The sequence below is a fragment of the Cyprinodon tularosa genome, unplaced genomic scaffold (genome assembly GCF_016077235.1).
Source record: "Cyprinodon tularosa strain WSP-4 unplaced genomic scaffold, ASM1607723v1 ctg290, whole genome shotgun sequence".
Taxonomy (NCBI): Eukaryota; Metazoa; Chordata; class Actinopteri; order Cyprinodontiformes; family Cyprinodontidae; genus Cyprinodon; species Cyprinodon tularosa.
The window spans coordinates 897,501-924,793 of NW_024038997.1; the positions used below are offsets into that span (position 1 = coordinate 897,501).

Genomic DNA, 27,293 nt, shown 5'->3' on the forward strand with positions numbered 1-27,293 from the left:
AGGAAGGTCCTTTTCACTCCAGAGCCAGGGAGAGAAATAACCGGGACAAGGCAGTAGGGCTCACAATGAAGCTGTGAGTGTTCAAGGACAGCACGCTTTCATTTCTCTTCTGGTAATGCTCTATATTAGACTAATGTTCAATTAGGTTGTCAAGGCCTGTTGAAGAAATTTAATTCTTATACTGAGGAGTGGGTAGAAGCGAAGAAAAAGAGGCTTTTATCATATTCCATATCCAACATGAATAATTTCCCTTAACATGTATGGTAAGCTAATTGAATCATTAACTATTTGCTCATGATGATGAATTTAAATACGTTTTAATGTTAATGACATACATAAAGAGGGCTCTCCAGTTCTCTAACTGTTTATTCTAATTCATACTGCCCCTTCTTATGGATGAGGCTCGTAATGAGGAGACTAGGCAGTCGCAGCTTTAAAATGAAGTCATGCTGCGCAGAGATGCAGCAGAAGAACTCGCAAATTAAATCCTCAAACCCATAGAGTGGAGTGGAGTGGAGTGGACGCAGCCTCCGCTGGGATTTACCACAGAGATCTTCTGCTGCATCAGTTTATGTACGTATACTCTCCAGGTGTTGCTGATTTGGTGCGAACATCCTGTGTCGCATGTATAAAGGCGGTTTCTCCTCAGCAAACACAAAATCAATTTCTGCTTTCAGTACATATTGTATTTTATTTTTTTTATGTGAACAGATTTTTTTTTCCTGGCAGAAAATTGTAACAAATATCTCAGCAGATATAGATAAAAAAAGGCTGCAAATCCAAAAACATTTTTTTTTCCTAAAACATAAAATTGTATCATTCTTAAACAGATATTTTGCTTTTGCATTAAATAAAACAGGAGCATTTTTCTAAGCAGAAATCTGCCATGAAAACTGTTTTCTGCTGCCATGTAGCCTCCAAAACATTTAGCCTGATTCTTAAAGCTCATTAGATGAGAATGGTTAGGGTCAGACTCATAAACCTAAATGCCACGAGGGCAGTTGTGGCAGAAATAGGCTCCAGTTGACCGAGAAAGGAGGTCATTTTCTACGTTGGTCTTCAGCAGTTAAATAACACAGGCGGCTCTGATTGGATAAAGCATCAGTAAAAAGCTCTGTTAAATGATTTTGTAGCCTTTGCTCCACAATTGGGAGCCCCTATCAGGTTTAAGGTCTTTTTAAATCTTTCTTTTCATTTTACGTTCTTTAATTGTCTTTTTGCCTTTATTCTTATACTGAAATATTGAATGGAACAATAAATCTGTGAGAGCAGCTGTGAGACTGAACAACCAGACAAACCTTGTAAACTATTTACGTTCTATTGGTCTTTACGCAGATCTCTATTATCTATCTATCTATCTATCTATCTATCTATCTATCTATCTATCTATCTATCTATCTATCTATCTATCTATCTATCTATCTATCTATCTATCTATCTATCTATCTATCTATCTATCTATCTATCTATCTATCTATCTATCTATCTATCTATGTTTTCCTGTAACTGCTGTTTTATACAAGTTACTAATTTTATAACATTTCAATATTTTCATTCCATTTCTGTAACATTATAATAGAACAACATGTGTGTTTGCATTACTAACTTATTTATGTTCTAATGAAAAGCTCTTGACCTAGTATTAAAAAAGGCTCTACTTTGCTTGTCTATTCTTCTAAAGAAAGCTGCTATTTTCTACACTAATCGAAGTTTACTTCCCTCTGTCTTTGTAGTTTTATTATTCTTTAAGGTCCTTTCCCCCCTTTTTGATTACCATGTGTTTTTATTTATTGTTTAGATATATTTACAGTCTCACATGGACAAGTACTTTGTTGTGTTAGTAATAAACCCACACTCTGAAATACAGACTATACCAGGCTTTCTGTCCTTATTTTTTCCTTTTTCTTTCCTTTTGTTCTCTGTTTTCTCTGCTCCCCTTGTTTCATCCTCTCACCTCACCCAGAGTTCCTGTCCTCCCACCTCCTACTCATATTGATTTTGCGTTAGTGAATCTGAAGCAGCGGGGAGGGGTAGGGGGGTAGGGATAATGGCCACTGAGCGGAAGTGAGCAGAGCCGGACGTGGCCATTTCCTGCGCAGCGTGGTGGTCATTTTATCACCTGGGTCACTTGTCCTGCACCACTGACACCTAAACTGTCTCTTCTGACTGTTTCACTCTCTTTTTTTCCCCCAGTCCTCGAGATGTCTCTAAATGCCACGCAGGGCCGCAGACAGAGGAGCGACAGGCCAACGAGGGGTTGCAGTAGGCTGATCATTAGCAGTACCCTGTGGTTGACTTCAATTAGCCTGCAGAGACACCACTCTGCAGCCAAGTGTGCAGCAAGGTGGGCTTCATAGCTCTCACGTTTACACTTAAAAATGAAATTTAGGCTTTGCAGAAAGATACCTGCATATCATCTGCAACTTAGACTTTAAGGTGAAGGATTTGCATAAAAATCCTAACCCTAAAGTGTAGCTGAAAACATATGGTAACAGCTGTTAAGATTCTTTCACATGTTCTCTTTAAACCACAATTCTGTTAATCTGCAAATAGGGCTTTTTTCTGACTCAACAGACTCTCTTTACAAACAGTATTTTTGATTGCTTTTGAAGCAAGAACTGGAGAAATGTCACAAAGCATGCAGACAGTTAATTAGAAGGAGGGAAAAATCTGTAGTGTGGGTAAAATGGCATGATGTAGCAATGCAGACAAGACACAGAGACAGAAACTAAAAAAAACAAGGAGTATGGCTGTGAGTGAGAAGAGCCAATCTGCTGTAAGGCTGAACAGACAACTGTGGGATTATCAACGAGGCAGGCAGCAGATGATGATTGTTGATAATGTATGTGCTTGTGTGGATGGAGGAGGTGTGGGGGGGGGGACAATTATGTATAACTCCCCCCTTCACTCTCTACCCCCTATGGCGGCCCTGATGGGACACAGCCTTTCATTTGCTCATTGCAGTAATTGGTGTATGTGAGGGGGAGGTACATGTGCTCAGCTCCCCCTCTGCGTCTGTCAGAGAATTAGAAAATGGAATTCGCTGAAGAGTGGCGTTCGTCCGCCGTCCTCGTCCAAGATGACACATTTTCATTATTCGCCCTGTGACAGAACAGATTTCTCCGTCCTCTGGCCACCAGCATACATAATGATTTGCAATTCTGAAAAGGATTTTCATTGGAAATTAATTTTAGCTAAAGTAGATTTAAACAAATCAGGGGCAAATTAATAGATTCTCCAATTATTATAATTTTTCTTTGTACATGTCACTACATTAGATTGAAAGTAAGAGTAGCCAATGGAAATTGGTTTACAATAACCCTGACTTAAATAATAAAAGCTTTTTATTGCAGAAATCGTGATTATATTTTTAAGGTATCAGGCAATTTCAATATAGTTACTGTGTACTGCCAAGAACGTTCCCTATTTAAAAACACTGCCAAAGAAGCATATATATTCTGTAAAAATAAAATCCATAACTTGCTACGGCTTATTGCAGTTGAATCAAAAACATAAAAAAGCTTATATTTAAAACCAGGTAACAACTGGAACAAACCCCAAAGAAAATGTAGTTCTAGATAAAATCCTTTGATCTTGTCAGAAAGGCAACTTTCCGTCAACATTTCAGAGTAAAGTAACGAAATTCCTGTAAAAAGTATTTTACATAAATATAAATCAATTTATTTTTTAGTCATGAGATTAATAAAGTTCAATTATTATTAAACAATAATTGAATACTTGAAAGCTTTTGTGTTGCAAACTAGGAATACGTCAGTTCACATTATTTTCACTCCGGATTCGATTCCAATACTAGATATTTGGGATATTTGTACTTCTACAATATTAAAGCTTTTTTTTTTTTACGTTATCATTATTTTTTTAAGAGACTGCATAAACCTTTGTCACTAGACCCTGTTATCATATGCATGATTGTACATAAATATCGATCACAAAAGATGACTTCCGATTAATAAACTGTCATAACAAAGGAGTAAATGCTGTTAACAGATATTCAACCATAAGATTTCAAAATGACTATGTTTATTAAATAAAAGACAGGTGCTCATAGAGGGGTGAACATTCCTGATGTTCTGGAGATTTCTAACCTAACTTATGCTTATTATAGAAATAGACTGAATTCATCTGCTCCTATAGATTGTACCCATTCACTCATACTGGAACAGATTCAGATATTAATATCAGAACAGAGAATTTCTACTACCAGAGTAGCAGAGGTGAATAAAATTCTACAAAAAGTCATGCTCATGTTACATGACTTTATCTGGAACAATATTATATGGAAAATCTAAGTTTTAACAAAACATGATACATCTTTTTTGGAACCCAGACCAAATAAAGCCATAAAGCAAAGTCCATATCAAAAAGCAGAAATGTTTAACATTTTATGTTCATCACACAAAACTGAGTCCTTCACAAAATGTGCACTGTTATTTCAATTCCCTTTTCAAAAGCTGCCATATGTGTTAACATATCTGTGAATATTCTCAGTCATCCAGGTCATTAAAAGTTCAGTTTAGGCAATTGGACGAGAAGTTTTCTAGAAGAAGTCTCGCCTCTCATCCAAGAGGCCTCTTCAATTCTAACTGGTGGTTGGGATCAGAAATGCTAAGCATTTCACTAGCTAAACATAAGTGGGTTGAAGCGAAGTCAGGCTAGATTGGAATTTAACTTAATTTGTGTTTAACTCAATGGTAGAACCATCAATTATTATGAAAGTAAAGCAAAAAAAAAACAAAAAAACAAAACAAAAAAACGGATCCAACTTGAAACTAAAAAAAGAATTTATTAGAGCTCTTGTCATCTTACTTGTGTGTTTTTTCTGATATCATTGCTAGCTTTTTTTGTTTGCTTGACATTTCTGTGAAATCACTGATTAATTTCTACATGTGGTTCAACATTGCAGGAGGTAAATACATCTCCATAATTTCTGTGGGACCTATAACATATAAGCTAAATTTCCACTCTAAAATTTTTTTTTTTTTTTTTTTTTTTTTTTTTTTTACAGTGTCCTGTCTGGCAAGGTGGCAATAAGAATAATTGTCTTGATGCCAAAAGGAGCCCAACAGATTTTACTTTCACAAGTGTAGCGGTATCGCAATTGCCATACCGCTCTACTTGTTTCATGTATATAAATTGCTTTATTATAATTATGCAGGGAGTTTTACAGTTCATATGGACACTGCAATGTAAGTAGAGCAGAAAAACAGAAGAAGAAGAAGGAAAAAGAAAAAGAAAAAAACAGGACAAAAGATGAAAGAAAGAGGAGATAGGAAGGAGACAATGACAAAACATTTTCAGTCTGCTTCAACACCTGTAATGAGATGGAGAGAAAAAAAAAAAAAAAAAAAAAAAAAAAAAAAAAGAAAAAAGAACAGCACAACCAAAAAACATGGTACGAGATATACAATAAAGCAAACACCTTGAAACTATCACTAAAGTAATATTATTAAGTCTGACATGTACTCTGTGTTACCTGAAGATATGAATGTGGGGTTTCTGTGTGGAAGTGAATCTCTAAGTACCTGAAGCCTAGCACCTGTAGTTGTTTGTGAGGGTGAACTTGTGCATGTAAAGTTTTAACCATAGAAAAAAATGCTCAATAGTGGTTGTGGAGAGCCGGAGAGGCACACCCCCCAGAGCACTGAGTCCAGCGCCGGGAGACCCAAAGCCCCAGGCGCCCAAGGGGACCCCAGAAGCGAAGGCACCAAGGCGGGGCCAGCCCCGGAAATCAGACCCCACCAAGGCAGGAGGAGAGACAGCCACGAGGAAGCCCCCCAGCCACCGCCATGCCGGCGCCCCGGGGAGCCGCGGGGACGAGTCCGCGGGCCCCGCCGGCAGCCGGCCACCCCGAAGTAGGGCCGGGCGCCGAACACCAGCCCCACCACGGCGCCGACCGAAACGCCCCAGCCCCACAGAGCACCGAAACACGCCCCGCCCCCCCGCACCAAGCCCCGGCGACCGGCCGCAACACCCACCGCGACCGCACCACCCAGGAAAACACTAAGACGGCCCCGCCCCCGGCCGGGGCCCATGCGCATCCGCCGCGAACCGGCCACGAGCGCCGCGGGACCCCCCCCAAAACGCCCCCCCGGCCAAAAGCGCAGCCCCACCCCACCAAGACCGATGCCAACAGCGCGCAACGAAACACACCGCGCACAGAATCAGCCCGAGAGCAGAAAAGCCGCCCGGCGCAAAACCGCAAGAGGAGCAGACCGCAGTTTAAAATTTGTTTTCACTTCATGTTATTAATTTGATAATGAAATAAAATTATAAATAATTGTGATTATCTACAAAACATAGTTAGGTTTAAAACATTTAATGAAGTTTAGCACTTGTGGCTGATTATATACATACCGGTATATAAGTTAAAATGCTTTTTTATTTATTTTTCTTGGTTGATGATTAAATTACACAATGTAACACGCAGTTAGTAAAATGTTAGAGAATAAAAACAAACTTTGAACATTCCTTTTAATATGAAGAAAAAGTAAAATTCTTAAACTAAAGTTCCTGTTACCATCTAAACCTGCTCTATGCAAGCACTGTTAACCTTTACAGCTTTACTTAAACTCTTTAGGGAAAAGAAATGTCATAAATGGATGTATGATACACTGTCACATCGACATTGGCCAATGTAATAAATCTGTTACATTTCAGTATCAGTGTCATTGGTAAAACTGCGGTGACATCAATAATCAACGTTTATTTCCATCTTTTACTGCTTGTTTGTGTGGGGGGAGGAGGCAAAAGGGTAGGCTCAGTGTATTTCTTTTAGCATGTGGCAGCGATAGCAACGCACCTCACAGATTGAGGTTTGCTTAGCTTATGTCAACAATAAATTCTTATTTTTATACTGTTTTGAAGAGTAGAGAAGCGTATACTGTGTGATACTATTTGACATTGTTTTTTTGTTTTATTTTAGCAATAAAAGCAATAATAATAATTTCGATATCTAGATTGGGTCAACCTTTTTATATTTGTGCATCTCCATTTACATTACTTCGGCTTTTAGATAAGTTAATTAGGTGTTTCATTTGCTTATCTACAATTTAAATTGTGATAAAGCCCACAAAGCGGGGAACATACATTAATGTCAGATGAAGTTTTTTTTCCCGAAAAAATAAATAGATGTAATAATCTAATTAACTTTTGACAGAGCTGCGGTTTGTTCATTCATTGGGGGTTTGCAGTACATTTGAATAAGCCTTGAACTCGTTTCAGAATCACATTATGTATCGAATGCATTTGAGGCTTCATTCATTATCAAGAAAAATAAAAGAAGGATAAAGCGAATGCTCCTCTATGATGCATCATTTTAGACCAATATCACAGTTTCAATATTTCTATAAAAGATTCTGAATGTGAATTTATGTTTGACCCTTTAGGAGGCTGCAAAAGAGTAATTGAAAGGCTGTTTGATCTCCAGTGGTAATTGCTAAGGGGAGGAACAGAGAAAAACAGCCAGGCCACTGACCTCACCAAGGGAGCATCCTGCACATGGCAGCCTTAGTTGAGGGCTCGCTGCAGGGGAAGAAACAGCCAGAGACAAGGAGGCGTGGGGCAAGCAGTGGATGCAGGAAGAGCAGTGCAGCGAGGTGGAGAGGTGAGGGGAGCTCTCAAGAGTCGAGTTTATTGGGTTATGGAAAGGACCGCAAGTGAAAAAAAAAGAGGAGAGGCAGGAGGAAAGGCAGGTAGGAGGAAGTGGAGGAGGGGTTGCCTTGTACAGACAGGAGAGGTGAGGGATAGAGTGTAAGAAAGGTGTAAGGAACATGAGAGAAAGAAGGAGTGAGAGCGAGAGGCACAAAAGGTGTTATGCTGGGATTAAAGCTGAAATGAGCGACATATGTGAAAGGTGAAAAGCATATAGAAAAAAAAAGCAGCAAAGGAAGAAATCTTTTATTAAAAAATTGCATTTAGCTCTTTACTTCCCCTGAAACTCCCTCCAGCCTCTGGCACCAACACTCAACAGAATAATATCTTAATTAAATGAAGCAAAATCAGATCAACTGCAGGTGCAAACGTTGCACCTGAGGCTAGTTTAAATCCTGTCAGCTTGCAGTAATTGTTTACACAGAAATAAACTCAAAAACTGGTGGAGGGCAGCTCAGACTGGAACCCACTTGTCAATATGGATTTGTGTGGATACTTGTAAAGTGGACAGCTCACTGAGCAAGCCCATGTGCTTCCTGTCAATATTAATTATCTCGTAAATATCATAAGAGGAAGCGATGTGGAAAGCAAGCTGAGAGAATCAAAATGAAAAAAGAGAGAATGCTAAGGAGATATATTTAATGTCAGGCTCAGCTTTACTCATAACATATGAGCTGTATATTAACACAGAGGGAGGGGATTTTAGAGGTAATTTTTGGGGACTTATGTTTGTCCTTTCTGGTTTATTAAATAGTGGGGGTGGGGCGTGACAGCAGGGTGCCTCCCGAGGATGCATAGTTAAGTAGGAACTAGAGGATGAAGGGAAGAACGAGGACAGACTAGCATTTGGAGGCTGAGAGGAGAAGTCGGGTAAAAGCGGGGTGTGAGGTGAGAGGGTGAGAGTGGCAAGACTCACAACAGTCACAAGAAAAGGAAAGGTGGGCAAAAAGAGGGAGGGTCGGAGGAGGGTTGCACTTGGTAGTGAAAAAAAGCCCTGAATGAACCTATCACCGGCCTTTCTATGCTTTCTTTCCTGCCAGGCCTCTCAATCCCTCTCCTGAAATTTCCTTCTGCTTTCCTTTCTGTTCCATTTCTTCATGTTGATTATGCCAGTTTCTAACGTTGCATCTAAAGGTTGAGTCTGCAAACAGGAATTTTACTCATCTGCAATTTTGGATCACATGTGGAATTTGTAATCACACCTTTGTGGAATATGTACCGAGTATATCATGTAGAGAAAATGATGGTGGGAGACTTAAACCTATCTCAATTGTAAAGGAATTACGCAGTGAAAAAAATATACTCTATTTAATGTATAATGAAAATCAAACCACATTGAAATGACAACAAAAATAAACAAGTTCTCATATTTAATTAATTAGTATTGAAAGATCAAACCTTTACTTTTTCTGATTAGAAATCCAAGCTATTAAACCCTGCTCTGCCACATGTGTTGTTTTAGCTAATTTGTTAAGTTTGAATGTATGCAATATTTCACTTTAGGTTTATTCAACCTCTAAAGAAACAGTAAATGAGTTGTATTTGGTTTTTGCTATAGGATAATAAAAGTTTACAATTATTTAATTAGGTACAATCACTATCTGTTCAGATTGGTCTGGCACACTGGCCTGGGGATTATCCATCTACATTTTTGCATTAGCTAAACAAAGGTCACAAACACTTTAACTGAAAAGGGCTGAAAATCGTCTTAACAACAGTAGCTGACTTTTAATGTGGTTAATTAGCATTTGCTATTTCTACTAGGTCTACTAGAGTTGGTTGCATGCATGCCCTACAGCATCCAGTGCAGTGGCTATTAATGTGTACACAGTATTTGTTATCTGTATTTAGAATGTATGTGTCACCTGAGTTCTTTCAAAATCACAAAGAGAAGTACAATTTTCCATTTAAAATACCCAACATTATGTCTTTTAGGTGCAATATAAACCTTAACAAATGTGAAGCCACAGTTGTGCATCACAATATATATATATATATATATATATATATATATATATATATATATATATATATATATATATATATATATATATATATATATATTTTTTTTTTTTTTTGCTTTGTGGTGGCAGAAAGTTATAAAGATACTGGAGCATGATAATTTGGCGTTTTCATAATGCCAATTTATTAAAAAGAATGTAAAAAGTGGCACAAAAAATAAATCTACCTGAAGGACTGCAGGACTAATAATTTCTAAAACAATTTTAAAAACCAGATCTGAATTTTTTTATTGCATGTTGCTTCATTTTCGCAGCTTCTTGTGCTTTTTTTTTTTATACATATGATATACATATGATTTCACATTTCTTTGCTCTATCTGCTGTTATACTGCTAATTTGACTTTTAGAATATATTTATAGATATCTTATATAATATCAAATGAACAGTTCTTTTTTTCACCAGCTCACAATGATTATTAAATGATGGCAACTGTCACCGTCATAAATATAATACTGATGTAATTTTTCCTACCTTGTCTGTGTCAAACCAATAAATGGACCAACCTTCTGTCATCGCTTCAGAGCTTCTGTTACATACCCAGCATCCTGTGCTACACTAGTATCACAGTTGTATTTGCCCTAAATTTCATCAGGTAAACAAAGGATATGAGGTAAATCAATGGAATGAGTCTTTCTGCCCTTAAAATAAGGTAAATAAATATTGTGCACTTAAAAAAAGACAATACAGTTGTATTTCCCTATTTTAAACATAAATCACCATGCCATGTCATCTGAATCATGGCAATAACAAAACATGCTTAAATCGGTTGGCTGGTAAGACTTAAAACTTAAAAGTTGTAACTTATTCCTCCTATATCTTGGAACCAACTTTACAAAAGGGGGTTATCAAAAATCACAAACTATTAGGATGTGGGGTGATACTGGAGTCGAAAGAACATAGGTTTGCTTTACATGCTTTTTCCAAAATGTCACTTAAATCATATTTTTGATAGTTATAATGCCTAAACAGCTTTTTTTAAATCAGTTTTCGTAGATTTAAGTTTGAAGTAAAAATACAGACCTTTAAGGAGCAATAAGCACTGGCTGTAGACCAAAACAAGATGCAAAGCCTCTCTTTTACTCCACTTCAGCTGCAGCCCCACTCTCCTCTTCTCAAGTTTGCCTTGTATATACATATTTACTGGCTACAGAATAAAAACACAGCAAAATGGCAATACTTTTCGTGAAAATGTAATTCCTCACTTTACCATACTGCTAGCAAGAGAATATCATTTTGGCAAATGATCGTCTTCAGATGAATGATTCAATTTAATGAATATGCTCTCAGTCATTTTGCTGTCTGATCAGGGAGAGGCTTAGCCAGCTACTACCATGGATGTACATGCACACTTGGCTTGTAAACATGAGACTCGAGAAAAGCCCACAAAGATGGCATGTGACGTCCTTACATATGCTATTTAAAAAGATACCTAAAGTACTTCACATTACTACTTTTTTCTGTCTAAAATTATGAATTATGTTAATTTCTCTATTACTGTTAAAAAGTTTCACTTTAAAACTGGTCATATTAAAGTTTTTCACCCCTCCCCAATGACATGACCTCATGAAGAATCTTGATGAAGTGATGACCCACAGAGATACATGACATAAAAGAAATCCTCTCAGAAGAAGTCAAACTGTGCCGAACAAAGGCTTCATGTCAAAAAACCACGCTCACAAACACACACACACCAGTTCAGACTGGGACAACAAGACAATGTTTTTGCGCTCCTGCTGGTTTTCACCAGTGGTGACAAGCACCTGTGCATTTTGCGCAACAAAGGTTCCTAGCAACAGTTGTCGAGCAGAGATGCACACCTGTTTGATCTGCCTGGACCCTCTGTGATAAGTGGCCTCGGTAACCATGGCGACCAGGATATGGGATGGATCCATGTGGTGCTATTGAATGGCCTTGGATTATAAACACACATATACAGGCACAGGGAAAAACTCAGGAAACACACGCATCATGCTTGAAGGAGTTAGGCACACACGCATGCACTTTAGAGACAGCAAACAAAAAAAAAAAGAAGAAGAAAATCACACAAACCAGCTGAAGTCGTACGTTTAATGAAGCTGTCAGTGCACACCAGGTTTTACACCTGCATGCAGACTCGTAACAGACTTCACACTTGAAGAAACGTGCATTGGGAGGTCTCACATTCAGAAAAAAATAAACACACACATAGCCTGACTTTTAGCACTTCACCATGCGATGTGTGGAGGGAAAAAACCGAGGCGGCAGATGGCCGACATGCTAACAGTTACTCACAGTGTGCAGGTGGACGAGGAAGCGTTTTGCCTCTCACTTGAGAACTGTGCGCCGACCTTGGAAAGAAACGTGAATAGTCAACTACAGCAGTCATTCACACAAAAATAGGCGAACGAGTCTGCACGCAGAAAGACATAATGGTGGGTGCTGTTACATTTTCTATAGCCTGAAAAGCGGGATAGAAATGAGAGCATTGAAATGGAATCAAACATGAACAATGATGCACGCTGTTCTGTGAGCTTTCTCTTTTAAACTCCTTTCTATGACACTGTGATGTGAACGGTAACCAATTAAGACATCCAGTACTGTAAGTGCTGTTCTTCCCTGTAAGTTCTGGTTTGTGCTTCAGGTGCACTGTGCAGGTTTGAAGCATTGAAATGGAAATTATGTCTGTTGTTTGTATTGGGTTAATTTCATGCCTACAGATGCAGGATACAGGCCTCTCTGCATAAATTAAATCATAAATAAATGGTTTTGTAGTGTCTTGATAAATGGCGAAGTTAATTATATTTTCTCCAGTCTGGTTATTCTGAGAGTAATTCAGTGACATGCTCCGAATCTATTTTAAGTTTAGGATTTTCAGTAAAGCTGTATGTTTGTTAGTTGGTGTGTTTCTCGCCAAAATCTTATAAATTAGCCAATAAATCTTATATTTAAGCCCTTTGCTATTTATGTGTATTAAATACTGTACAACTTTCAAATAACACATCATGTTTGTATTTTGCAATATGACAAAATACCAAATTAGTTAAGCAAATAAAGCATTTATACTCCTAAAAACTAAAGTACATTTCTTATTAGTTTAACTTTTCCTTCTTTTATGTTGAAAGTCATTTTTAGATGTTGTTTAAATAAATCCGTTCTTATCTTTGTGCAGAAGGGGAAGCCTGACAAAACAGATGTTATACGTTGTCTGTGAACACACAGCAATGTCCTTTATTTCACAAGCTAATCATGACTCACAACCTGCGTGTAATGAGCAGTACAGCAGAGCCTCTTTCTCTCCTTTTTAATTCATTTCCATCACATCAGCACAGGAAAAAAAGGAAGCACATCAGCACCGTTGGTTGACAAATAATGGATGATGAGGAAACCCAGACAAGGGGAAGGGGGTCATGAGAGAACTATCCGGGTCTATCTGTGTGAGCAGAAATCGGTCCCGCACAGTTTGATCTCATCAGGCAGTCGTTCAAACAAGATAAAGTGCAAATAGACTTCTGCTCATTCATCTATTAGGTTGCTCCAATCCCTGCACCACTCGCCATTGTCACTGCTGTTACTTTTCCACTCATTACAAGTATGACTTCACACCATCTGTCAGTCTAGGATTTAATTAATGTATTCGCTTTAGCTTAGTATAGCATATTACCTGAAAATTTTTGCATAGCATTTAAATTACAGTATTTTAAAAGAGTGGATTTAAGTTGCTTATCGTTGTGGTGAAAAAAATCTGAAGTAATTTGTTGGCTTCACATATCTGCTTAATTTCAAGATGGAATTCCAGATGTCTAATCAATAAACAACAACATAAAAGAAGACATGAAAGTAATTGGCATTTCTTCATCATTACGCCATATGACAAGCTAATCTGAAAAAAGACACTTTTAATGGTAGCCAGATGATTATGAATTTCTCCATCCTTATTTTAATGATAATAATTCAAAGCATTGCCAAAGCTTAGAATGACAGCCTGATTTAAAGGTATGATTTATTGAGTTTTAATTATGCTAGACAAAAAAATATGTTTTTTTTCTTAATCCTTTTTAGCAATTCTGTTAGATACAGATTTTGCCTGGTGGCAGGATGAAAAGTGAAGATAAAGGTCTTTAAATCCTTGGATTGAGAAAAGTCCATTCTCTGGGTTTGGTATCTTTTTATTTTCATTATTTAGCATTGTTTAGTTTGACCTTATGTGCGTAACTGTTAAAATACATTGTGTTTTTGGCAAGGGTTCTGGAAGGATGGAAGGTTTGATGAATTGTAATTGCTCAGTACCCTCCAATAATCCCCTACATCATGGAAAAAATATTCCCTCAACAGCAGAAGGTACATATTACATTACCATGTTTTTATTTTTTTTTTTATCAAATGAGTTATAGTTCCAAAGAGGTAAGTGTTCAGAGGCTTTCAACAAATAATAATAATAATAATAAAAAGCATCAGATATATTATGTTGGTTTGACCAAAATAACTGGAATTGGTCCAAACCAGGATTAGGTCCACAATCAGTGGAAATAGGAAGCCATGCAGAATCAGTGCAAATCAATAAAGCCAAGCATTTAGACCATGGTTATTTACAGTATTTCCCTAAATCATAAAAATACTTAAAGGTATAGTGGAGGATTATCATAAATTTTTGAAAAGACCCACCCTCTCTATTTTAAAAATGTAAATGCACATGCAAAACCCTGTACCTGCTCCCGAGAGGGAACACCTATAAACGCATGTGAGAGCATGCGTACACACTCTGTTTTAAAGTTGCTGTTTGCATCGCTCATATGAGATTACTTTCCAAAAGAAGATTTGCAGTTCTTCCATTATGTCAGACTCACCACCGGTAAGTGAAAATGGGGACGAGCACGGAGGACAACCTCACGCAAACGTATCACCAGTATGATTGACAATAAGAAGGACAACAAAGCTCTGTTAACTACAAAGGTCTGTTAGCTAACAGAAATCTATAGCATATCACTTAATTGTCAGCCAATGTTAAAATTGGATGTATTTTAACTATCGAGTGGATCTGGTTGTCACTGAGTGGTCATGGAGGCCCACTTCTTCAGTTTGGCTCCTTAAATCCAATTTATAGATTAGATTAACTTTAACGATGTTATTTTTTCAATAAATTTTTTAGAAACATTTTAGCATGGTAAAAAAATTAAAGCAATTAATTATATACGTGCTAAAGTCCCAAGCAGTAACCTTGGTACTCCCTGTTTCTTGTACACCTTTATATCTGACAATCAAGTGGAATCACAGGTCCACTGGGGACATTCAAGCTTAAAAATCTTGGCACAAACTAAATATGCCTCATACTAGTACAGCAGAAGTATGGCTGCGGTCACCATGATAAGCGCTATCTGGACCAGGAAGGTGGATTATTTGAGTCAGTGACAGGAGAGAAAAGTAGCCTCAGTGGTAATTGTTTTTAATTGCATTAAATGCTCCATATTGAATAGTATTAGTTAAGCTCCTAAAGGTAATGCTGTATGCAAAGCTGAACTATTATAGTTTTGTCAGTATTAGAAATGAAACTTTATCTTCTGTTTACAGGCAATATTGTATGCCTTGTTGCTGTATATGTTTTTTTGTTTGTTTGTTTTACAGTATTTAGTGGCAAAAATTGTGCTATAATTAATGTTCATATACTGTTCACATTTTTATAGAAGGATTTTTTATGTACTGCATAGGATATCAGAGGTTTCTAAATAAAAGTTAAAATACTTTAACTTGCATCCAATGAAAATGTATTAGTAACACAAGTGCTTTTATCATCCTAATATTAGTGTTTTGGTCCAAACAAATTGATCTTTGCTGTCTAGCCAACTCCTTTCTGTAAAACAAGAGATGAAATATAGTTAATCCTTTACACGTTCTGTCAAAAAAGAAAGAAAAAAAAATAAATATATATATATATATCTGCGATGGACTGGTGACCTGTCCAGGGTCTACCCCGCCTCTCGCCCGTAGACAGCTGGAGATAGGCACCAGCACTCCTCGCGACCCCAATTGGGATAAAGCGTGTAGATAGATAGATAGATAGATAGATAGATAGATAGATAGATAGATAGATAGATAGATAGATAGATAGATAGATAGATAGATAGATAGATAGATAGATAGATAGATAGATAGATAGATAGATAGATAGATAGATAGATAGATAGATAGATAGATAGATAGATAGATAGATAGATAGATAGATAGATAGATAGATAGATAGATAGATAGATAGATAGATAGATAGATAGATAGATAGATAGATAGATAGATAGATAGATAGATAGATTAATTGATTGATTTAGTTTATGTAGCTTTATGATACAAGACATGCTAATTATTTAAGATTATTGCTTTTTCTATCCATCCTGAACATTTTTCTTTTCATCTACTATCCTCAACCAGCTCCACTTTTGTGCCTGTTCCCTCCAGCAAATGAAAAGGCCATGTCAAACAATAGATTAAGCTTTCTTCTAAGCAGAAGAGGGGAGGGGAAAAACAGAAGATAAACCAAGCTGGATAGGAGGGGGAGAACTTAGTGTGAAGGTGAGCTACAGTATGGGAAAAAAAAGAAAAGCTATAGCAATTGTTTTTTCTTTATACAATTTTGACAGTTGTTTGTATCCGGTTTTATCTATTTAAGTCAATTTTTTCAGATCATGTCTCCTTAGATACTTAATGTATATGTAGAAGAAAACTCATTCCTCCTGGAATTTAATGTAACTGTAACTTTTTTTCTTTTTAAGAATTTTGGAAGGCAAAACTAAGAGCAGTGTAGTTTTGGGTAGTGATGCATGAAAAAAGTAAAATGATAACTGCTTATATTACTGTATTTATGCTGAAACAATAAACATTCTTAATTTTACATTTTTAATAAAAATTCCACACAGTTCTTGACATTAGCAAATTATCTGTCAGGCTCTGTTTAATTGCAAAATGTTTCTACTTGTGTGATGATTTAATTATGTATATATATTTTTAGAAAGTGAACAAATATAGATTAATTATAGTTGCTATAAATACTATATTTTTAAGGTAATAAATCAAATTTAGAATTTATTTAAAGTTCTTCTTTGTATCACCTCTTCTGCAGATGAAACTACCCAACCTCCACAGGGAATCAGTGAAATGTAAGTAAATATGTGTCAATCCCATCCCAGTTCACCCTGCAGCAGCATTGCACATATTCCTTTCTTTCCTGGTAGTATTGAAGCGAAAGCTTTTCAAGGCCAAGGCGGAAGAACAGGGACACCTTGTTTTCATGGCTTTACAAGAAGGCTTTTTGAAGTCAGACTGAAAGAGATCTGAAGCTGTAATAAGTTGACTCGAGACAGTGAAGAATCAATCTGGCCTCAACTGTGGTGGAACTGATGTAATGTCAGTCACTTCAGTGGGAGAAAGGGAAGCAACAGGAGGGAGGAGGATGTTCAGCGAGGGGGAGGTTAGAGGAGAACAGAAGGAGGAAGGAGTGGAAGAGCAGAAGGTGCAGGGAGGAGAGAGTCCTCCGCCAACGCTGTCACAAACACACGCTTGGCTGCTGTCTCACTGATTGTGATTGCTGTTCAAACAAGGCTGACAGCTGCCACAAACATCTCCCTGCTTAATATGACACACATTTACTCTCACCTGCACCGAGGCCCCCCCTCATGCTGTCCCGTTTTATGGCACCCTGTTATCTTCCTTTCTACTCCTCGGCCTGATAAGACTGCGGCCGCTGTGATTGCCCTCTGGTCGCTCTACAGTATGACGACTCAATCACTCATCAAATCAAGATGTCCCCTCGTCGCTGGTGATGAAACACCACACAGATCAGACTCTTATGAATCTTATCATTCCTCTGTTTAGCCCTCAAATATATGTAGCCTCAGAAATTTTCAACAAATCTGGAGGCAATGTCACCAGAAAAGGATCTGGGTGCTGATATTTCCAAAAATATTAAAGGGAGTAGCAGTTTTTTTATTCTGTTTGAGGGTGTCATTTAAAGCTGTTGTTTGATTTTGTTTTAAGACAAAGGTAGAGAGACACCACCTGAAGCTGTTTAGATTTTCACATTTAGCTGTTTGTTACTGTGGATCAGATCCCTTGTAACTGTAATTCAGGATGGATTTGCTTCTGCAGTGTTATATTCCCACCAGGATTTACCATAAACAGGAAACTGCATTATAATGTAGCAAAGATCAATGCAATCAACCTTGGTTTTTCCATCATCAACATATCTCCATATGTGCCACTAAAGTCTGTTTCAGTTTGTAGCCTCTGAAGCAGCAAACTCCAACAAAACTGGCCCACTGTAGTTTTTTCATGAAATGCCTGACATTAACATACAGAAACCTGACAAACATAACATTCGAGGAGCACTTTGTGATACAGCACAGATTGATGCGGAAATGATCAACATATAAAGATGCTCTAATCTATCTGATCACTATTCTGTGCAGTTAAACATTGACACAACCAGTTGATGTAAAACACACACACCGATCTCCACAGTTACACTTTTTATTCCCTAAAGTATTTATTTAAAAATCAAATTGTTGCCACTGGTTTGTAGACAATCTGGTAAAGCTGATAATGACTCAGGGTTAGAAAAAAAGAAGAAAAAAAACAGGATTAGTTTTGCATGCGGAGGGCGCTCACTCAGTAGTATATAATTCAGACTGCTTTGCTTTTTCCTCCCCATCCTCCACATAAAGCAACAATCGCAACATCAAATGCACCCACTCTTTCATGCGCATTCCTGCTGTTTTCTCTCTATTTCTGTCTGTCGGTGTCATCCTCCCTTTCTCTTTGCACACACACACATAAAGACATGGATGCACTCTCCTCAACAGCAGCAGTTGCACATTATGGAGTGGTAACCAGGCAGCATTTAATTGCAATAATTGGAAGAATGTTCAGAGCGGCCTGTTTGAACACCTGTTAGCACTGAATTTCTCTCATTGCTACAGATTGTATGTGCTGTGTTCCAACATTTGGTGCGTGTACGTGTGGGTGCATGTATTGAAGAAGAGGAGGAAGGGTGGGTATGTAAATATGGCATCCTGGATGCGCTCCAGTTCCCATTTTGCCACCCTAGACCCCCTTCCAGAAGGAGACAGACGAATCACCCGGAACAAAAATGAATAATATGCATGATGCATCTTCACACCTTTCATGCTGTCACTGCTGTGCTTGAGCCCCTTGAATCAGTTTTGAGAGAGATGAGCAGCGTTCCAGCTGTGTGCGCCGCTGTCCTGCAGGGTTGTATTGGGGATTCAGCCGGTGTCAGGACGCCTGTCCGCGTCCTTGCCGCGGGGCAGCAGTGCAGATGCGCGGAGCTGTCCACCGCTCCGGTGCTGAAACCTCCGCTAAATGCTCACGCGAAAATTAATTTTACCCGCTGGTCTGAATGCGCAGATGGAAACTAAGCTAATAAAACGCAATTTTATTTATTTATTTCTTTTTTAACAAACAACACTCCTGATATCAACAGTTAAAACAATTGCAGAGCTTCTCTTTCCGCGCTTTGAGTGGAGCAAAGGAACCTCATTCAACACTGAGCTGTTGTCATTTGACCCCAGGAAACCGAACAGGCTGTAAGTCAATCCGTAACGACGCGGCGACCACGCTGCTTATAGGAGACCCAACATAAAGAACTTTACTTTACGGTCTAATTGCTGCGGCCATTAGCCTACTATTCATTAGAATACGTTCTTAATACGATCAATATGCGTCACTGGAAGTAAAAGACAATTAAAATGTACTTTTTATAGGTGTAAGGAGCTTTTTTGGGGGTTCAACCTGAAAATCTACTTCTTTAAAATGCACATCAAGGCAGTTGAACCTACCTGTTGATATGCTGCAGGTCAGTTATATGCTGCGTCCTCATTTCTACCTAAAGCGAAATTAAACAGTTCAGTAAATAGTAATTTTTACATTTTACAGTCGTATCTACTAATATTTTTTCCCCCTCGCACTAACAAACACCAAACATTTCCACGCTCTTTCCCCCCTCAGTCGGTCAGATTTCACGCTCACCTGCTGCTGCCGGTCCGCCGCTCCGGTGTTACGCTGATCGGGAGGAAGCGCTGAGCCGCTGAGCGCCAGGAGCTCAGAGATCAAGCCTCCGGTGCGCTGCTGCCCGGACCTTTTAAAAGCTTCCACTGGACCAATAGGAGGTCTGTCAGCGTGATAGGACCTGACGTCACCCCCTTCTCTCACCTAACAACCCACCCACCCATCAAGACTCACCCTCCTCTTCTTCACTCCAACTCTAAGAAAAAAAAATATCCACATTATCTCTTCGGACTTAGAATTTAAAAAATGAAAATAAAGGGAATTTTAGGATCCAGAGTTCCTACACATATTGACTCAATTGATAGTTACCTATTTTTTTTTTGGCTACGGCAGGATGCGTGATTTATTCTTTTTTTTCTTTCTTTCTTTTTTTTTAAAGGATCAGAGGCAGGTCAGCCTTTAGAGCCAAATCTTGGGGTGAATTCAGGTGAAAATAGAGCAGAATTTCAGTTGGCTCTGTTATCAGCACAGTGTCTCCAATCAACAGATGGGTAGAACAGAAACAGGTGGATTACAGACTTTTTCAGAGCTTAATCGACTTCTCATTTGCAAAATTGGAATGATGAGTTATAGTTACTGAATTAAGTTAATTATAGTAACTTTTCTAAAGTTTTCTGTGATATAATTAGTAATAGTACACTTTAACGAAACAAGTTTTACATTAAATACAAACAAAGTGCACTTAGTTTAAGCAATGCACAAAAAATAAAATTTGGGCTCAAGTTTAGTTCAGTTGTTTGAACAAAATATAACAAATCCTGTGTGAACAAACATCAATTAGAAGTTTTAGTTCATCTTCATTATAAAGGTCGTAAGGATCTGCAGTTGTCAACAATGTTGACACAGAGTGAAAGTGGCAAATTTAAAACCAGGATGCATGTTTTATAAGCTGGTGGTGTGTGAGTGTGACTGAGAGGTTATTTTCCTGTGTGTTTCTTTTGTGTTCATCTGCTGGAGTAGCGACCTGCCCAGGGTGCACCTCAGCCACCCTGCAGCAATTAAAACATTTTAGTTCAAAAGATTTAATTTGAAGTGTGACCTTTTCTGTGTTTATTTGCTGCACGGCTCATCTTAAGAAGAAATTACAGTATTTTCATCTCTTAGATATGATTTTAATTTTAGTTCAGATTAATGCAAAACAGACAATCAGAAAAGGTTTGTTTGTCATAAACAGAAATATTATGTAAATTATACTGCTTAAACGTTTATATAAATTCATATGACTACTATTTTTTTAAACCTGAACAACAAACATTTCTGTGTATTCAAGAAAATAAATACCAGTTAAAGGAAATAGTTATAGGCCTTAAAGCCATATAATGATCTGCATTAAAAAAAACGTAACCTTTGTTTTCTTCCTTCTATAAGCTTTCTGCTATAATATTATGGGCTTTGCTATTTTTAGTAAGAATGACCTGAATAATTTCTGTTTGGTAAATGCCAGAATAATGTGATAATGCTCATTAACATTTAAATACGTTTATTCAATATTTGGTATTAAACTATGTGACCTGGGTCAAACATATTTTTTGGTTTCTTTCCACATGTTCCTCACAATGGTTTGTTGGATTTTGCCCCTTGCCCCCATTCTTTGTACGTTTGGTTTGATGAAATTTCTTTAAAGACATTTTGGTTTTTTTATTTTTTTTTATTTTTTTTGGGGTTTTTTTAGACCTTATAGGAATTTTACACTTTTTTCACTGCAGATGATGATCTTCTCTTACATATTTCATCAAAAATCTTCACTGGATCCTTGCTTTTGTTTTGGAACAGATACACCAGAACAAATGTATCTCTGTGACACAGAACCTCCTTCCTAGGCAGAATGAACCTGATAATTCCTCGGGTGTTTGTACTTGCAGATTATATTTTTTCCGATAGATGGGGGTGACACACTCTAGTTTTGTAATTATAATGGATTTTTTTGTATGATGTAATATAAAGAAGCAGTGTGTTTGGGGTTTTGTCTTAAAATACACCTACAGGAGTAACTTAACCAAAAAGTTGTAAATTCCTTTATTAGACATTTGAAAGGGATCATTAACTGTGCATTCCCGTTGTCTAAAAGTCATCTTTTCTTTATCTATGCAACCAGTTGACTTTAAAGTTATAAAAACTTAAAAAAAAATAATACCACATGATTTTGGCATTTATCATATGTAAATGACCCAAAACAGGGAATGTTTAGTCTGGTTTAGGTTATTTTTTAGTTTATATGTTGCATGTATTTGTTTTGACTCTAAATGTGGGTAAATGCTCAAATAATATTACAACTGGGTGTTTGTGAAGAAGAACTTCCAGATCTTGGTGTACATATGTTTAAGCTTTTTAAAAACAAAAACAAATGCTCAAAAGGATAGTCGTGTATGCTTTGTCATCAACATAATCCTTCATCCTTTAGATATAGTCAGGTAATAATTAGTGTTGCGCCGATGCCATTTTTTGGCCCCGATACCGATACCCGATACATGGCTGTGCAGTATCGGCCGATACCGATACCATAATAATGTAAAATAATTGCCATCATGGCTTTGTCAAGCTGCTGCCTACCTTTGTGAAGCAGGAAAAAATCTAATACAAATTGAATCCAATAGAACTTTTTATTGCCTACCAGGAGTGGGTGACAATAGTTGAATAAACTTATGGCTCTCAAAATGGTATCGGTGCCCTATTTGTTGGTACTCGCCGATACTGATACCACCATTTTAGGGCAGTATCGGGGCCCCGTCCGATACTGGTATCGGTATCGGTGCAACACTAGTAATAATTGGGCTTCATGTTTGGACCTGTAATCAAATCTGACCCCAGCTATCATCAGTGATGGACAATGTGTCTCACCCTAAGCTTGAAACAGTTCAGTCCAGAACTGGAGAGCTAATAATATTTTTAACGTTAGATTAACGCTATGTGGTTTTATGGTACAATTTTCCAAGTACATCCCGCTGCAGCCTGCGGGAAGGCGGGGCTATTTTCCCCCAGTCTATGCATTTTCCATAGGCTTCGAGAGCGGAGCTCCTCAAGGAAAAAAGACGCTCATACACTGGGTAGCGCTAGTGCCTTTTCTTTAAGCCCCACCACCAACAAACAAGTTGAGTGTCTGGTGCCTAGTAGCAACCTGAAATACGCTGAGAAAACAGATTAGTGAGGTGAAATGGAATCTGCTACGGCACTCTTGCTGTCTGTGTACGCCACAGGTCAGTATCGTGTGTGTGTGTGTGTGTGTGGGTGGGTGGGTGGGTGTGTGTGTGTTCTCATTTTTGTTAAGAGGCTGAAAAGTAACTTTCTAGAGCATAGACTACCTCCATCCAGTGATGTCGGTCTATTGATTTTGATGTATTGATTGAAAATTGTTCATTATTACCTTGGTTAATGAACATCTAATGTTAACTACTACATTTTATAGCAGTAGGGTAAAATGCTTGTCTTTGTTCAAAAGACTGTATTAACTGTAAAGACTGTCTTTTACATCAGTCTGTTTTCAGGGCCTTTTTTTTTGCCTACATATTTATTTTTTGCTACATGCCTCCCCATCTTCTTGCCATATGTTTCTATGGCATAAATCAGTGTCTGTGACCTGTTTTCATAAAAAAAAAAAGAACATCGGCACAAACCTAGCCTGTATGTATTTTTTGTATGTCATCGAGAGTATTTAAATGATTTTCAATCAGAAAAAAAATTTGCGATTAAAATGCGATTAATCGCGAGTTAACTTAGGCATTGATGCGATTAATCGTGATTAAAAAAATTTAATCGATTGACAGCACTAATATATATATATATATATATATATATATAAGGCACTGTGAAGGCACTGAAGCTATGGACTGGTCCCCAGGCCTGAATCCAGTTGAGCACATCTGGGACATCATGTCTCGATCCATCACAGACTGTCTAGGAGTTGTTGAACACTGACTGATGCTCCACCACCTCATCAGGAGCATGCCCAGGTGTTGTAGGGAGGTCATACAGGCATACACGTGGAGGCCACACACAATACTGAGCATCATTTTGACCTGTTTTAACGACATTAAATCAAAGTTGGACTCCAGTGGATTTGGAGTGTGACTCCAAATCCAGGCCTCCATTGGGTAATAAATTGTATTTCTACTGACGATTTTTGTGTGATTTTGTTGTCAGCACATTCAACTTTGTACAACAAGTATTCAAGATGAATATTTCATTGATTCAGATCTAGCATGTTTTATTTGAGTGTTCCCTTTATTTTTTTAGCAGTGTCTGAATTGTGCTGCGTCCCTTCCTCTCTATGATCTACTGTTTGACCTTTACTGTTTTATTTGGATTAAATTAGCTAAATTTGAACATTCTCTATCTATTCAACAACTAGTGTTTAAATTCTGTACAATCTGTAATAAACCCTGAGATATTTGTAAGAAATAAATTCACTGAGCACTTTGTTACAACCCCATTGATTCCAGCTCTTCAGATTGAAGCAGCAGCACTCACCACCAACACGTCTCTAAAAAAAAAAAAAAGCAAGAAGAAAGAACTGATGTTACGTTTGGTTTGAACTCGAACTCTCTCGGCGGATGACAGCTACACATAATCTGTCACTGTGTGGCTCCTCTGACAGAAGCGCTCAAAAAGAGATGTATTTTCAAACACAAATGAGCAATTTGTTAGGCCATTGTGCGCTGTGTGCATCATTGTACTTTCTAATTTTCCAGACTCAGAAGCCCATTGTGGGAAACTCTATTGTGTTGTCGAGTGCTTTTTTCTTTCTTTTTCTTTTTTTTTTCGGGTTGTTGTTTTCTGCCCTTTTTTCATGTTTGGAGCTTTTCTAAAGAGTGTGCATTTAGCACACTTATCAAGGCACGCACACAGACAGACGTCTGTGCGGGGTCTCTTTAGGGGAACTAGTGTGTAACCTGTGCTCCCTCCCTTCTATGTATACACCTGGGTCAAGTTTGATCCCATTCACAGGAGAGCAAAGCAGTTTGACAAAGGATAGCAAACAGTGGGAATGATGAGAACGGTACTGACAGCTCCCTACCAGCAAAACCTACTGCACTACTACTGCACAAAACCTACTGTCTTTTCTGCTGCTTCCAGCAAGTTCAGCGCAAAATTACGATGCTCCTTTTAAAAAAAAATGAATGAAGAAACAATAAATTACACTGATGATTTCAGTTTAAACTTTCTTGCACAAATTGAAATGGCTCACCTCTGGGAAAATGTGAAATAAAATCTTTGTATCAGAATTAACCATCTGGAAAAAGCAGTTTTAGTTTTATCTTCAGCATTAAAAAAATACACTTTTCTTTAATTCAAATATATCCGTAAAAATGTCAAAATGTTAAAAATGTTTTGCACCAGAACAGCAAAGAGTTTCGACACAATTTCTATGTCTTCCAAGTCTAAAAAATTCTCAGGTGATATGAATATAGTAAAATAAAGAGCTTTGCAAATTAGAGATATGAAGCTGGAATCTGCTAGAGATTTACTCCTGTGTTTTGAAAAACAAAACACATTTTAGACATTTTGATTATAATGCTTTTTTTTTCTTGTTTTACATCCAGCTGGTAGGATTGTGAATTCTGAATGGAATTAACTATATGTCAACCTGAAGAGAGAGACACACACAATATATATAAATGGAAATTAGAAAGATTGATTGATCTGACAGTTATTTGGCGGTCAGACCTCGGCAGAAGACATAGAAGCAGCAAATGGCGATTGCTTTGGATGATCATTGTTAGATCTGGATTAGATATGTCCTCCTGCAGGATCCCCAGGAGTGGAGGCCAGAGGAGAAGGAAGCCAGAACGAGCTTTAGAGAATTATGGAGGAGATGAGCTGGAGGCTGGTCAAAGCTCAGCTGAAGACCAGGAGAGTCTGTGAATGGAGAGCTATAAGCAGAACTTTACAGGATGTTTGGCTGAAGATGAATGAGGACTTGACCATGATTGAATGGAGCAGTGGTGCACGATGAGCTGATTGAATGAGAGTGAAGCAGGGATATGTTTCAGTTTGAATTTGCATCTAAGCTTCTTTTTTCATTATCTCATGAATAAAAGCTTTGAAATCTGCGACAAATGAGATAACTAACCTTAAATCACTAAAGAACAGCTTAAAATATTCTTTACTTGATAAATGACTTAATAAAAGTAATTTCAACAAAGGGAGTTAAGCATTTTGTAGGCTTCATGAGATAAAATAACACTGCAGCTAAAAAAGTAAACTTGACATTTCATTATGTAGGTAAAGCACACATCATCTAAACATAAAGATATAATGAGACTGTTCACAATAAAATTATTTTGAGATAATAATAGAATGCTATCAAAAAAAAAAACCAGAGCTTTTCTTAACACAATAAATTGCTGGAAAGTTGCAGATAAATGTGTGTTCTTGTTAATAACTTAAAAAGCAAGATTGTCATTTCAAAATAATGAGACATTAGAATGTACTGGTAAATGGCTTGTGCTTATATAGCGCTTTTTCAATTTAGAAGACTTGACCAAAGTGCTTTACACTTCATTCAGTCATTCGCCCTTTCAAATAACACTGGTGCCACAAGGCCCTCTGATCACCATCAGTAGGAAATGCAGGGGAAGGGTCTTTCCTATGGAGACAACTACGCTGAGAGCTGGAGCAGGGGTTTGAACCAACAACCCTCCGATTGCAGGGCAAACTCCTGGGTCCCACACCACTGTCTCCAGTAATGAAAATAACAATTTGAAGCAGACAATATTAGAAGAGAGCTAAATAACACTTCATCACGAAAAAACTTACGTTTAAATGCTTTCATCTCAAAAACTTAGAGACAATACTTAGAGTATGGTTGCAGCAAAAAAAAGTAAAATACACAGAGAAGAGTTCAGGTTCTTGAATTCCACTGAAATATTGCTTCCATCTATTTGGGGATCTACTGCTTCACTGGCAGCGTTGCTTAGCTCTATTCACTCAATTCAAGCTTCAGTTGCAATTCTGACTGCTAACTCGTTCCTGATCTCTCCTTTATATTGATAGCATGTACATCACTTGATATTTCAGTTTTAAGCCATCTTCAGAGCAGCAATTTAACTCAGTTCAGTTTAGTTATATAGTGCAAATTCACAACACATGTCATCTCCAGGTTCTTTATAAATCAACCAGATCATACAGTCAAATAAAAAATAAAGTTTTGTATCTAAGAGAAACCAGATGATTGCATCGACTTATTGATTCTAAGGCAATCCCTCACACCAAGCATGCTTGTAGCGACAATGGAGAGGAAAAACACTTATAACAGGAAGAAACCTTGAGCAGAACCAGACTCAGTGTGAGTGGCCATCTGCAGAGGCCGACTGGGGTTTAAAGAGTCAGAAGCAGAGATACAGAAAGAAGCAGAGATACAAAAGGCAACTGTCAACCAGCTCCACAGGCGGACCCGTCCAGGAAACACACAGCCAGGAAGACAAGCTCCGAGCAAGCTACCATGTCTGAGGATGAAGAGAGCACATCCAGCCAGTCACAGTCAGAGAAACAGGACTACACTGAAAAACAGGCCAAGCTCCAATATCTATAAACAAAGGTGTTGGTGGCAGGATGGA

General features: G+C 37.8%; 1 long non-coding RNA gene across 1 annotated transcript in view; it reads right to left on the reverse strand.

The window, feature by feature from the left end:
- Nucleotides 1–19,819, reverse strand: part of LOC119787222 — a 25,334-nt gene extending 5,515 nt beyond the window's left edge. Inside the window, exons 1-3 of the long non-coding RNA XR_005281305.1 lie at nucleotides 19,702–19,819; nucleotides 19,512–19,558; nucleotides 11,965–12,020 (exon numbers count right to left, since the gene is read on the reverse strand). This is a non-coding gene — a long non-coding RNA (uncharacterized LOC119787222). The remainder of the gene's footprint in view (nucleotides 1–11,964; nucleotides 12,021–19,511; nucleotides 19,559–19,701) is intronic.
- Between the last annotated feature and the right edge of the window lie 7,474 nt (nucleotides 19,820–27,293).